The sequence below is a fragment of the Convolutriloba macropyga genome, unplaced genomic scaffold, assembly GCF_964194025.1.
Source record: "Convolutriloba macropyga unplaced genomic scaffold, txConMacr16.3 SCAFFOLD_470, whole genome shotgun sequence".
In the NCBI taxonomy this organism is placed as follows: domain Eukaryota; kingdom Metazoa; phylum Xenacoelomorpha; order Acoela; family Convolutidae; genus Convolutriloba; species Convolutriloba macropyga.
The window spans coordinates 10,001-22,500 of NW_027451196.1; the positions used below are offsets into that span (position 1 = coordinate 10,001).

The 12,500-nt window shown below is 44.0% G+C and overlaps 1 non-coding gene and 1 pseudogene across 1 annotated transcript in view; both read left to right on the top strand.

Moving 5' to 3' along the window:
- Positions 1–10,031: 10,031 nt before the first annotated feature.
- On the top strand, positions 10,032–10,183 carry LOC142356475 (5.8S ribosomal RNA; annotated as a pseudogene).
- Positions 10,184–11,866: 1,683 nt separating this feature from the next.
- The window catches only part of LOC142356476 (large subunit ribosomal RNA), a 3,522-nt gene continuing 2,888 nt past the window's right edge, over positions 11,867–12,500 (top strand). Inside the window, exon 1 of the ribosomal RNA XR_012761424.1 lies at positions 11,867–12,500. This exon is cut by the window's right edge and continues 2,888 nt beyond it. This is a non-coding gene — a ribosomal RNA (large subunit ribosomal RNA).

A 12,500-nucleotide genomic window follows, 5' to 3' on the forward strand; every position in this document is an offset into this window, starting at 1 on the left:
GCTTGAGCTTGAGCTTGAGCTTGAGCTAGCTAGCTTGAGCTTGAGCTAGCTAGCTAGCTTGAGCTTGAGCTAGCTAGCTAGCTTGAGCTTGAGCTAGCTAGCTAGCTTGAGCTTGAGCTTGAGCTAGCTAGCTTGAGCTTGAGCTTGAGCTAGCTAGCTAGCTTGAGCTTGAGCTAGCTAGCTTGAGCTTGAGCTAGCTAGCTTGAGCTTGAGCTAGCTAGCTAGCTTGAGCTTGAGCTAGCTAGCTAGCTTGAGCTTGAGCTAGCTGGCTTGAGCTTGAGCTAGATAGCTTGAGCTTGAGCTAGCTAGCTAGCTTGAGCTAGCTAGCTAGAGCTCGACCTATGAAAAGCTGCGCAAACACTTATTCTATAATAATTGCGAAAATTAAAAATTTCACAAGTGAAAAGCTGCATAAACAGTAATTCTATGTGTGGGGCATTATTAGGGGGAGGTGTCTTGTCAAAATATGGCTGGACTAAAGACCTCAACCCAGATAGGGTGGAAGGCCCTATGATCGGTCTGTTACTAATCGGTGACCGATAAAGACCTGACCAAGGCCTGTAGTAAGCTTGGTTAGGCATTACAGGAGATAACACTAAGACCGAGGGGTCTTAGAGAGCCCTCTAGCGGGGCGAATAGAGCTAGATCGAGCCTTGGGAAAGCTAGATCGAGCAGGACTGAAGCTAAAGGATAGACCGAGAGGTCTGTCTGGTCCTCCTAGAGAGGCCAAGAGAAAGTACGAGAAGCCAACTAAAGCTTGATCGGGCCTTCAGCAAGCACGACCGAGCTGTACCGGAGCTAACACTAAGACCGAGGGGTCTTAGAGAGCCCTCTAGCGGGGCGAATAGAGCTAGATCGAGCCTTGGGAAAGCTAGATCGAGCAGGACTGAAGCTAAACGATAGACCGAGAGGTCTGTCTGGTCCTCCTAGAGAGGCCAAGAGAAAAAACGAGAAGCTAACTAAAGCTTGATCGGGCCTTCAGCAAGCACGACCGAGCTGTACCGGAGCTAACACTAAGACCGAGGGGTCTTAGAGAGCCCTCTAGCGGGGCGAATAGAGCTTGATCAAGCCTTGGGCAAGCTAGATCGAGCAGGACTGAAGCTAAGCAAGAGACCGAGAGGTCTGTCTGGTCCTCCTAGAGAGGCCAAGAGAAAGTACGAGAAGCCAACTAAAGCTTGATCGGGCCTTCAGCAAGCACGACCGAGCTGTACCGGAGCTAACACTAAGACCGAGGGGTCTTAGAGAGCCCTCTAGCGGGGCGAATAGAGCTAGATCGAGCCTTGGGAAAGCTAGATCGAGCAGGACTGAAGCTAAACGATAGACCGAGAGGTCTGTCTGGTCCTCCTAGAGAGGCCAAGAGAAAGTACGAGAAGCTAACTAAAGCTTGATCGCGCCTTCAGCAAGCACGATTGAGCAAGACCGGAGCTAACACTAAGACCGAAGTGTCTTAGAGAGCCCTCTGGTGGGGCGAATAGAGCTAGATCGAGCCTTGGGAAAGCTAGATCGAGTAAGATTGAAGCTGAAAGAGTGTCAGAGGAGCAAATGAACCTCCAAAAAGTGAAAATCAAATTTTAGAAAAAACACAAGTTAAATACTGCATGGACAGTATTTCTATGTGTGGGGCATTATTAGGGGGAGGTGTCTTGTCAAAATATGGCTGGACTAAAGACCTCAACCCGGATAGGGTGGAAGGCCCCATGATCGGTCTGTTACTAATCGGTGACCGATAAAGACCTGACCAAGGCCTGTAGTAAGCTTGGTTAGGCATTACAGGAGTTAACACTAAGACCGAGGGGTCTTAGAGAGCCCTCTAGCGGGGCGAATAGAGCTAGATCGAGCCTTGGGAAAGCTAGATCGAGCAGGACTGAAGCTAAGCAAGAGACCGAAAGGTCTGTCTGGTCCTCCTAGAGAGGCCAAGAGAAAGTACGAGAAGCTAACTAAAGCTTGATCAGGCCTTCAGCAAGCACGACCGAGCTGTACCGGAGCTAACACTAAGACCGAGGGGTCTTAGAGAGCCCTCTAGCAGGGCGAATAGATCTAGATCGAGCCTTGGGAAAGCTAGATCGAGCAGGACTGAAGCTAAACGATAGACCGAGAGGTCTGTCTGGTCCTCCTAGAGAGGCCAAGAGAAAGTACGAGAAGCTAACTAAAGCTTGATCGGGCCTTCAGCAAGCACGACCGAGCTGTACCGGAGCTAACACTAAGACCGAGGGGTCTTAGAGAGCCCTCTAGCAGGGCGAATAGAGCTAGATCGAGCCTTGGGAAAGCTAGATCAAGCAGGACTGAAGCTAAACGATAGACCGAGAGGTCTGTCTGGTCCTCCTAGAGAGGCCAAGAGAAAGTACGAGAATCTAACTAAAGCTTGATCGGGCCTTCAGCAAGCACGACCGAGCTGTACCGGAGCTAACACTAAGACCGAGGGGTCTTAGAGAGCCCTCTAGCAGGGCGAATAGAGCTAGATCGAGCCTTGGGAAAGCTAGATCGAGCAGGACTGAAGCTAAACGATAGACCGAGAGGTCTGTCTGGTCCTCCTAGAGAGGCCAAGAGGAAGTACGAGAAGCTAACTAAAGCTTGATCGCGCCTTCAGCAAGCACGATTGAGCAAGACCGGAGCTAACACTAAGACCGAAGTGTCTTAGAGAGCCCTCTAGTGGGGCGAATAGAGCTAGATCGAGCCTTGGGAAAGCTAGATCGAGTAAGATTGAAGCTGAAAGAGTGTCAGAGGAGCAAATGAACCTCCAAAAAGTGAAAATCAAATTTTAGAAAAAAACACAAGTTAAATACTGCATGGACAGTAATTCTATGTGTGGGGCATTATTAGGGAGAGGTGTCTTGTCAAAATATGGCTGGACTAAAGACCTCAACCCGGATAGGGTGGAAGGCCCTATGATTGGTCTGTTACTAATCGGTGACCGATAAAGACCTGACCAAGGCCTGTAGTAAGCTTGGTTAGGCATTACAGAAGATAACACTAAGACCGAGGGGTCTTAGAGAGCCCTCTAGCGGGGCGAATAGAGCTTGATCAAGCCTTGGGCAAGCTAGATCGAGCAGGACTGAAGCTAAACGATAGACCGAGAGGTCTGTCTGGTCCTCCTAGAGAGGCCAAGAGAAAGTACGAGAATCTAACTAAAGCTGGGTCGGGCCTTCAGCAAGCACGACCGAGCAGTACCGGAGCTAACACTAAGACCGATGGGTCTTAGAGAGCCCTCTAGTGGGGCGAATAGAGCTAGATCGAGCCTTGGGAAAGCTAGATCGAGCAGGACTGAAGCTAAACGATAAACCGAAAGGTCTGACGGGTCCTCATAAGAGGCATGGAGAAAGATCTGATACTAAAGTACCTCTCGGAAGTAATAAAATATGCCTGATGAAGCCGGGTATGATGTTTGTTGTTTGATGGCATTCATCGATTAGGTCTGGTGGATTCCCCATTACTCCGAGTGGTACTAGTAGAGGCTCCTACAGGGGTGAGCAAAGCGAGATCAAGCCTTAGGCAAGCTAGATCGAGCAGAACTGAAGCTGAAAAGCAAAATAAATGACAGGTCTGTCCAAATCAATAAACTTGAAATCCAGTGTGGTCACCACGGGTCACGAGGTGAATTCCTAGCGATTGTCTGCTGAACGTATAGGAAGGCCCGAAACGAACGATAATTTCATTGCACAGTGGAGATACTATACGTTCAGGAGTAGCATACATCGGGTTTGATCTATGATCATGTCTGGTCTCCGAGGATCCACCGGGTTACCAACTGGCACCGCTGTACTGGGTGTAAAACTGGGCCACCTGAAGTCCCGGGTGTAAAACTAGGTGCCTCTGTGCCAAAGTAGCGGCTTGCGTAGTGCATTATGCCTCCGGCTTGCGAAATGGTTATAAGCAATAACAACAGGACGCCGCGGGGTGTTCACTTAAAGGAGTAACGTTCTCTCAAGGGAGGGGATCTAAAAATCTTGATAAAACATTTATTCTATGCAAAATTTGTGCGCAAATTTTGCAAAGTAAAAAGCTGCACTGTAGCAAATTCTATGTGTGTAGCATTATTAGGGAAGTGTTGTTTGATGGCACCTCTCTACTTGATGCACCAAAGAACTACCTTGATGGCTCATGACCGCTGGTAATCTGTCGTCGCTAGTAGTTCGGAACTGAGAACAAATATGTTCGCAAATTACAACAATTATACAGCATATTGCTGAATAAAGCAGAACCGAATAATACTCAGTGACTTTACACCAAGACTGACTAATGTCTGGATTGTATCGTCCTACTCGAGTAAGGCGAAGAAAAGCTAGAAAGATACGCTTTTCACAAAGCAGGCTTAATGCATGCAAACCAAGGAGGAAGGAGTGATGCCCCTCCTTATAATAAGCAGAACCAAATAAAGAACAGACAGCATCATCTGTACAGTGACCAAGAAGAGGTGAAACTTCTGTATGTGAAAAGGCAATTTGAGCGAGATTTATTAGCAGACTAGTATTATGTTGTTTCTAGTAGGCGAAAGCCGAAACATCAACATGTGAAAATCTGATATTAAATCCTCAATCATTTTCCCTAGTATTATACAGCTATGAGTAACCTTAATTGGACACGGCAATTATTGCTGACCGGTGAAACTTTCGCATGGGAAAGACACACACACTTCTTGACAAAGCAATAAGTATTATGCTGTTTCTAGTACGCGAAAGCAGAAACATCAGCATGTGAAAGTTGTGAAGTTGAAGAATTTTTGTGTTGAGTACGATGTTGTTACTAGTAACCATGTCGACAGCTGAGAACTGTTCTCTAACCAATAGAAGGTGAAACTTCTGTATGTGAAAAGGCAATTTGAGCGAGATTTCTTAGCAGACTAGTATTATGTTGTTTCTAGTAGGCGAAAGCCGAAACATCAACATGTGAAAATCTGATATTAAATCCTCAATCATTTTCCCTAGTATTATACAGCTACTAGTAGCCGTAATTGGTCAGGGAAACATTGTTGACCGGTGAAACTTCACATGGGAAAGACACACAAATTACTTGACAAAACAATAAGTATTATGCTGTTTCTAGTATGCGAAAGCAGAAACATCAGCATGTGAAAGTTGTGAAGTTGAAAAGTTTTTGTGTTGAGTACGGTGTTGTTACTAGTAACCATGTCGACAGCTGGAAAGCTGTTCTCTAACCAATAAAAGGTAAAACTTCTGTATCTGAAGAGGCGGCGTGATTGAGATTTTTAACAGACTAGTATTATGTTGTTTCTAGTAGGCGAGAGCCGAAACATCGACATGTGAACATCTGGTTTTTAAATCATGAGTCAATTCTCCCTAGTATGATACAGTTGTTAGCCGGTATTGGTAACAGTAGAACAGAGATTTGGAGGGCAAAACCTGCTCATGGGAAATGCTCACAGAGCGCTATCTACCAGTACACATAGTATTATGCTGTTTCTAGTACGCGCGAGCCGAAACATCAGCATGTGAAATGTGTAATCGTGGGTAACTCTAAGTGTGTAGAGTACTGTGTAGTAACTAGTAGCCATGCCAAAGCATGCATTGAAACTCTTCGTGATTTAAAAAGCTCAAAGCAAGATTGACGAGGCCGCAAGGCTATGTCTTTCTAAATTCGAACAAATCGAAAGATTGTTCAAAGTACAATTAAACTGATTGATCCTGTCAGTTGCCATATGCTTGTCTGAAAGACTAAGCCATGCATGTGCAAGCGAAGCTTGAAAAAGTGGAACCGCGAATGGCTCATTAAATCAGTTACTATCTATTAGTTGATTTGCAAGCTAAATGAATAACTGCGGTAACCCTGCAGCTAATGCATGCTGATTGTCCGACACTGTCGGAGACTTTTACAAGACTACACCGGGTGATTTGCTAAGTACAGACACATCCCGTGATGAGTCCTAGTAACTGAAAGATCCCAGATAGCTTCGGCTTGGGGACGGAACTTCCGAATTTCTGACCTATCAACCTATGATGGTAGTGTAACGGACTACCATGGTTGTGACGGGTAACGGGGAATCAGGGTTCGATTCCGGAGAGGGAGCCTTAGAAACGGCTACCACATCCAAGGAAGGCAGCAGGCACGCAAATTACCCACTCTCCGCACGAGGAGGTAGTGACTAGAAATAATGATATGAACCTTTATGGTTTGTAATCAGAATGGAATGGACTTAAAAGCTCCATTGATGAACGAGTAGAGGGCAAGTCTGGTGCCAGCAGCCGCGGTAATACCAGCCTCTACAAGCGTATGCAATAGTTGCTGCGTTTAAAAAGCTCATAGTTGGATCTGTTTGAGTAGAACGGCAACATGGTCTTCAGTTAAATCTGTTGACTCGTTCCGCTCATCCTTCGCATCGAAGAAATAGTTTGCACTTAAATGTGACGAACTGTGGAAACGGTGTTTTCACCCTGAGAAAATTAGAGTGTTCAAAGCATCCTTTGGGATCGAATAATAAAGCATGGAATAATGGAGAATGACCCGCTACTCGATTGATGCCGGTTGGCTGAGTGCGGTAATGATTGAAAGGAACAGACGGGGGCATTTGTATTGCTACGTTAGAGGTGAAATTCTTGGATCGTGGCAAGACAAACTACTGCGAAAGCATTTGCCAAGAATGTTTTCATTAATCAAGAACGAAAGTCAGAGTATTGAAGAGGATTAGATACCCTCGTAATTCTGACCATAAACTATACCAACCTACAATTTGTCAAAGTCGATCTTGACTTGGCAAGAGATTAACCGGGAAACCAAAGTTTATTGGTTCCGGGGGAAGTATGGTTGCAAAATCGAAACTTAAAGGAATTGACGGAAGGGCACCACCAGGAGTGGAGCCTGCGGCTTAATTTGACTCAACACGGGAAAACTCACCCGGTCCAGACATCTTAAGGATTGACAGATTGAATATCTTTCATGATTATATGGGCGGTGGTGCATGGCCGTTCTTAGTTAGTGGAGTGATCTGTCTGGTTAATTCCGATAACGAACGAGATCTTCTCCATCTAAATAATGAAATTCACTATATGTGAATTCAAACACTTCTTAGAGGAACTATGCGGAATTAAATACCGCAGATGAAGTGAGGCTATAACAGGTCTGTGATGCCCTTAGATGTTCTGGACTGCACGCGCGCTACACTGTGTACTTTTAGATTGAGTACTCAGCCCTTGGTCCGAAATGGACTGGGCAATCAGAGAAAAGTACAGCGCTTCAAGGGGATCGTCTGTTGTAACTTGCAGACGTGAACCAGGAATTCCTGGTACTTATGAGTCAACAACTCATAGGGATTACGTCCCTGCCCTTTGTACACACCGCCCGTCGCTACTACTGATTGGATAGTTAAGCAAGAATTGCAAATTCCTACTGTTGGGACTTCGGTCTCCGGCAACGGGATGAAGCGGATCGAGCTTAATTGTCTAGAGGAAGTAAAAGTCGTAACAAGGTTTCCGTAGGGGAACCTGCGGAAGGATCAGTGATTGATTCCTTCGGGCATGGCTGCTGGTAGAGGCCATGTCTGTAGTGCGCATGACGCTCTGTCGCTAGAGATTGCTTGGCAACCAATCTCGAATTATGTATCGAGCTCAAAAACTACTTGTGTGGATACATAGTTCAGCAGTCATGGCAAGGGACTGCTTAAAGGGAGACTAGTTAGCAAAAGCAGCCTAGCAGAACTGCAGCTATCTAGATCTCAGAAGCTGGGTTATAGAAGCCCAGCTATAGACTTGTGAATGAGAAAGGCCTAAAAAGGTCCACAAGTCGCGTGGTTAGAACCGACACGCAAAAATCCCAGCGAGTGACAGAGCGTTGCGCTGTTCAGTGGGAAAGAGTTGAGCTACTCGGGGCGCCCACTGAACTTGCTCCGAGCCAAAGGCTCGAAAAAACACAGCTTAGCCTCAGATCCTTTACATAGAAGGCTAGCTAAAATAAACTTACCTTGGACGAGGGTAAAGTTTAGTCAGTTCTTAGGGGAGAGTAATCCACAGCTTCTCGCCCTCTGAACATTCTCCCAGATATGTAGGTCTGGGAGAGTCTCCTCCTGTTCTTCGGAATCTGGAGGTAGACAAAGACAGTACGATACGATCTTGCATCGGGATGACTAACCGATAATGATCATAATCTGACAATTTTTCCGGCTTGAGGCACCGGAGTCAGATTAAAGACACATACTGAACTAAAGGCGTATGTGCAAAGCTTGTCGGAGTGTAGAGAGTCAAGCTGAGTTGACTCGTCACGTGGTGATGACAACAGCCATGTGCAAAACACTCACAACTTTATCGTCTATGTGGAAAAGGTTGCTAACAGCGCTCTCTATGAGAGGCCCTCGCATATAACTATACGAGGAAAAGGCGATAGAGTTGTTTGAATGTGGGGCAGGTTCATCGACAAGCTAAGTTGATCACATTCTTGTTGTGGCATCCTACTAGAATTGGTCACGGTCTGCACCAACTCTCCCCAAGTTGGCCAGACTTAAAACTAGAAATAAGGTTTGCAGCTATGTGAACCTAGAAACTGTAAAGGAGTTGAAAGAACTTAAAGGAATTGAAAGAGGCCTTGAGGTATATCCTCTTGGTAAAGACCCACAAAAGCTCACAAAAGTGGCTTCGAAGGGCAAAACTGGTTCATCCAAAACAATTGGAGAGCTTAAAGCAGAACCAATTCGAATGAAACACTATTGGTGAAACTTCATCATGAGAACGTCACAAGCTGATCACGCTCTATGATATGACTAGTATTATGTTGCTTCTAGTAGGCTAAGCGCAAGCCGAAACATCAACATGTGAAAGTCGTAGAATTTTGCAATCAAACTGTGGCTAGTACTGTGATGTTACTAGTAACCTGGTGTTCCGTCATATGGCCAAGAGAGCATTTGAAGGCGAAACTTCTGCATGGGAAAGCTGCATCATGATCAAAATTTTATATCGAGTATTATGTTGACGTTAGTAGGCCTTGGCCGAAAACGCAGCATGTGAAAGGTATAGATAAAAGTTATTGTTGCAGTCAGTACTGTGTAGTTACTAGTAGCTGGATTTAAGCTCAAAATGAGACACTGTTGGTGAAACTTCATCATGAGAATGTCACAAGCTGATCAAGCTCTATGATATGACTAGTATTATGTTGCTTCTAGTAGGCTAAGCGCAAGCCGAAACATCAACATGTGAAAGTCGTAGAATTTTGCGATCAAATTGTGGCTAGTACTGTGATGTTACTAGTAACCTTGTGTTACGTCATATGGCCAAGAGAGCATTTGAAGGCGAAACTTCTGCATGGGGAAGCTGCATCATGAACAAAAGTTTATATCGAGTATTATGTTGACATTAGTAGGCCCTGGCCGAAAGCGCAGCATGTGAAAGGTATAGATAAAAGTTAGCGTTGCAGTCAGTACTGTGTAGTTACTAGTAGCTGGATTTAAGCTCGAAATGAGACACTGTTGGTGAAACTTCATCATGAGAACGTCACAAGCTGATCACGCTCTATGATATGACTAGTATTATGTTGCTTCTAGTAGGCTAAGCGCAAGCCGAAACATCAACATGTGAAAGTCGTAGAATTTTGCAATCAAACTGTGGCTAGTACTGTGATGTTACTAGTAACCTTTTCTTACGTCATATGGCCAAGAGAGCATTTGAAGGCGAAACTTCTGCATGGGGAAGCTGCATCATGAACAAAAGTTTATATCGAGTATTATGTTGACGTTAGTAGGCCCTGGCCGAAAGCGCAGCATGTGAAAGGTATAGATAAAAGTTATCGTTGCAGTCAGTACTGTGTAGTTACTAGTAGCTGGATTTAAGCTCGAAGTGAGACACTGTTGGTGAAACTTCATCATGAGAACGTCACAAGCTGATCACGCTCTATGATATGACTAGTATTATGTTGCTTATAGTAGGCTAAGCGCAAGCCGAAACATCAACATGTGAAAGTCGTAGAATTTTGCGATCAAACTGTGGCTAGTACTTTGATGATGCTTGTAGCCAACCGAATTGGTTGAAAAGCCCAATAAGTAAGCTAACTTGGGAGAGCTTGTTGGAAACCAAATGCTACTAGATTGGTCCAAATACATCCTTCAACAGGGGATCACTTGGCTCGCTTTACGAAGAGGAGCACAGCTATATGTGTTAATTCGGTATGAATCGCAAGATTTGTTTACCGACCTCTCTAACGCAAAAGGCGGTCTCGGCTTCGGCTGTTGACTGCGTCCGATTCAGGGTTATATAACTCTCGATTGAACACATTGATGTTCTATTGTTGGTGCTTCCAATAAAATTGGAACACTTAAAGCAGAACCGATTCAAATAATAGCATTCTGATCAATGATTGCATTCCTTGATCAAGAACTGCTGGAGTCATTGTGATGGCGAATTTTCTTCATAAGAAAATTGCAAAGAGACGGAACTTAATGAGACTAGTATTATGTTGTTTCTAGTAAGCGGAAGCTGAAACAGCAACATGTGAAAATCAAGTTTTGTTCAATGATCTCGAGGCGATAAGTACTATGAAGCAACTAGTAGCCTAAGCATGACACAGATTTGAGACAGTCAAAAAGACTGGCGAAACTTCTTCACATGAAAGTTACATAGAGAACTACAAATGTATACAGCGAGTATTATGTTGTTTCTAGTAGGCGAAAGCTGAAACATCAACATGTGAAAGTTGTCTGCAAACTGTAGAACGATATGTGATTAGTACTGTGCTGTTACTAGTAGCCAGTCTGACTGTAGAAGCCAAGACAAAGGGAAACTAATGCATCTGAAAAGGACAAGTTATGGAAAGGTATGCACGATAAGTATTATGTTGTTTCTAGTAAGCGGCAGCTGAAACATCAACATGTGAACGTCGTTGTGTACAGTAACCTAGAACTATATAGTCCTTAGTAACGTGCATTTACTAGTACCTGTAATTGGTATTCAGACTCAGGCAGTTTGGAATAGTTTGGCAAAGATGCACCAGAGAAAACTGGGATTTGATACAGAAATTGTTGAATACAAGTATTATGCTGCTTCTAGTAGGTTGAATCCGAAACATCAGCATGTGAAAATTGAAAACATTTCTGGTTCGAATTGTCACAAGTATTTGGTGATCTGAGTAGCCAAACTCACTACAACGCCAATTGAAGGCAAAAATTCTCAACGGGAAAAGCTATTCTCATTGAATGAGCTAACAAGACGAGTATTATGTTGCTTCTAGTAGGCGAAAGCCAAAACATCAACATGTGAAAGTCTTGCTGAACAAATTTAATGTTGTTGAGCTCAGTACCGTGTGAATTAGTAGCCATAATTGGCGAGCGAAAATTGAACTGGCGAAACTTCGTCTTTGGAAAATTGCAGATGCCGAGCACTTATTTTGCAACGAGTATTATGTTGACTGTAGTAAGCGAAAGCCGAAACAGCAACATGTGAAAGCTGTTGAAATTTGTGGTCATTTTGCAATAAGTACAAGGAGTGTAACTAGTAGCCAGGTCAAAATTTGGGATAAGAATGAGCAAAAATTCTGCATGAGAACAGTTGAAATTATGAAACTAAATTACAAAGACTAGTATTATGTTGTTTCGAGTACGCGAAAGCGGAAACATCAACATGTGAACGTTTGTAACGAAGTTTCGTTAATTTTCAGCCTAGTACTGAGCAAGAACGAGTAGCCTCATCTCCAATCCCACGCAAAATGTAGTGAAATATGTGAGTGAACCTTATTCACGGTGAGGGTTTCCCGAGGTCTGTATTGCAGCGAGTATTATGTTGCTTCTAGTAAGCGAAAGCTGAAACAACAACATTTGAAAGTTGGAATTAATGACTGAATGGAAACTTCGACCTGTGTTTGATAGTAGTAGCGAACAAAACTGCTGAATCGGTTTCTGTCTCATATTGGTCAGTGAACCAATTAAGAGACAATCAACTACATAACCTGAATTGGGCGAGAGAACCCCCTTAACTTAAGCATATCAGTAAGGGGAGGAAAAGAAATCAACTGAGAATCCCTTAGTAATGGCGAATGAACAGGGAAAAGCTCATCGGGAAGAGAAATGGCAACATTTCTCGGTGTCCGGTATGGTTTGATGCTAGACTGGTGAATTTGTCCTGATGTCTACTGGAAAGTAGCATCAAAGAAGGTGAAAATCCTGTAAAGGTCATTTTCGATACCAGTCATAATGGCTCATTCCTATGAGTAGAGTTGTTTGAAAGTGCAACTCGAAGCTGGAGATATGTCTCTCCAAAAGCTAATTATAAAGCGAGACCGATAGTAAACAAGTACCGTGAGGGAAAGTTGAAAAGCACTCTGAAGAGAGAGTGAAAAGTACGTGAAACTGTTGAAGGGGAACTGGAGTGAGCGTTACCATACTCAATGCCTTGATATTATATTCTCGGCTACCGAGTAGTGTAGTTGTCGTCTTTTGGCAAATCTTGTTAATGAATCGAGCAGAAGTTTTCCTCGGAATTCTTCTTGTTGATTCTAAACAAAATGAGATAAATTGATCTTGATTGCCTGTCTGACCTCAACTTCCTATTCAATGCTCTCTACAGCCCGTCTTGAAA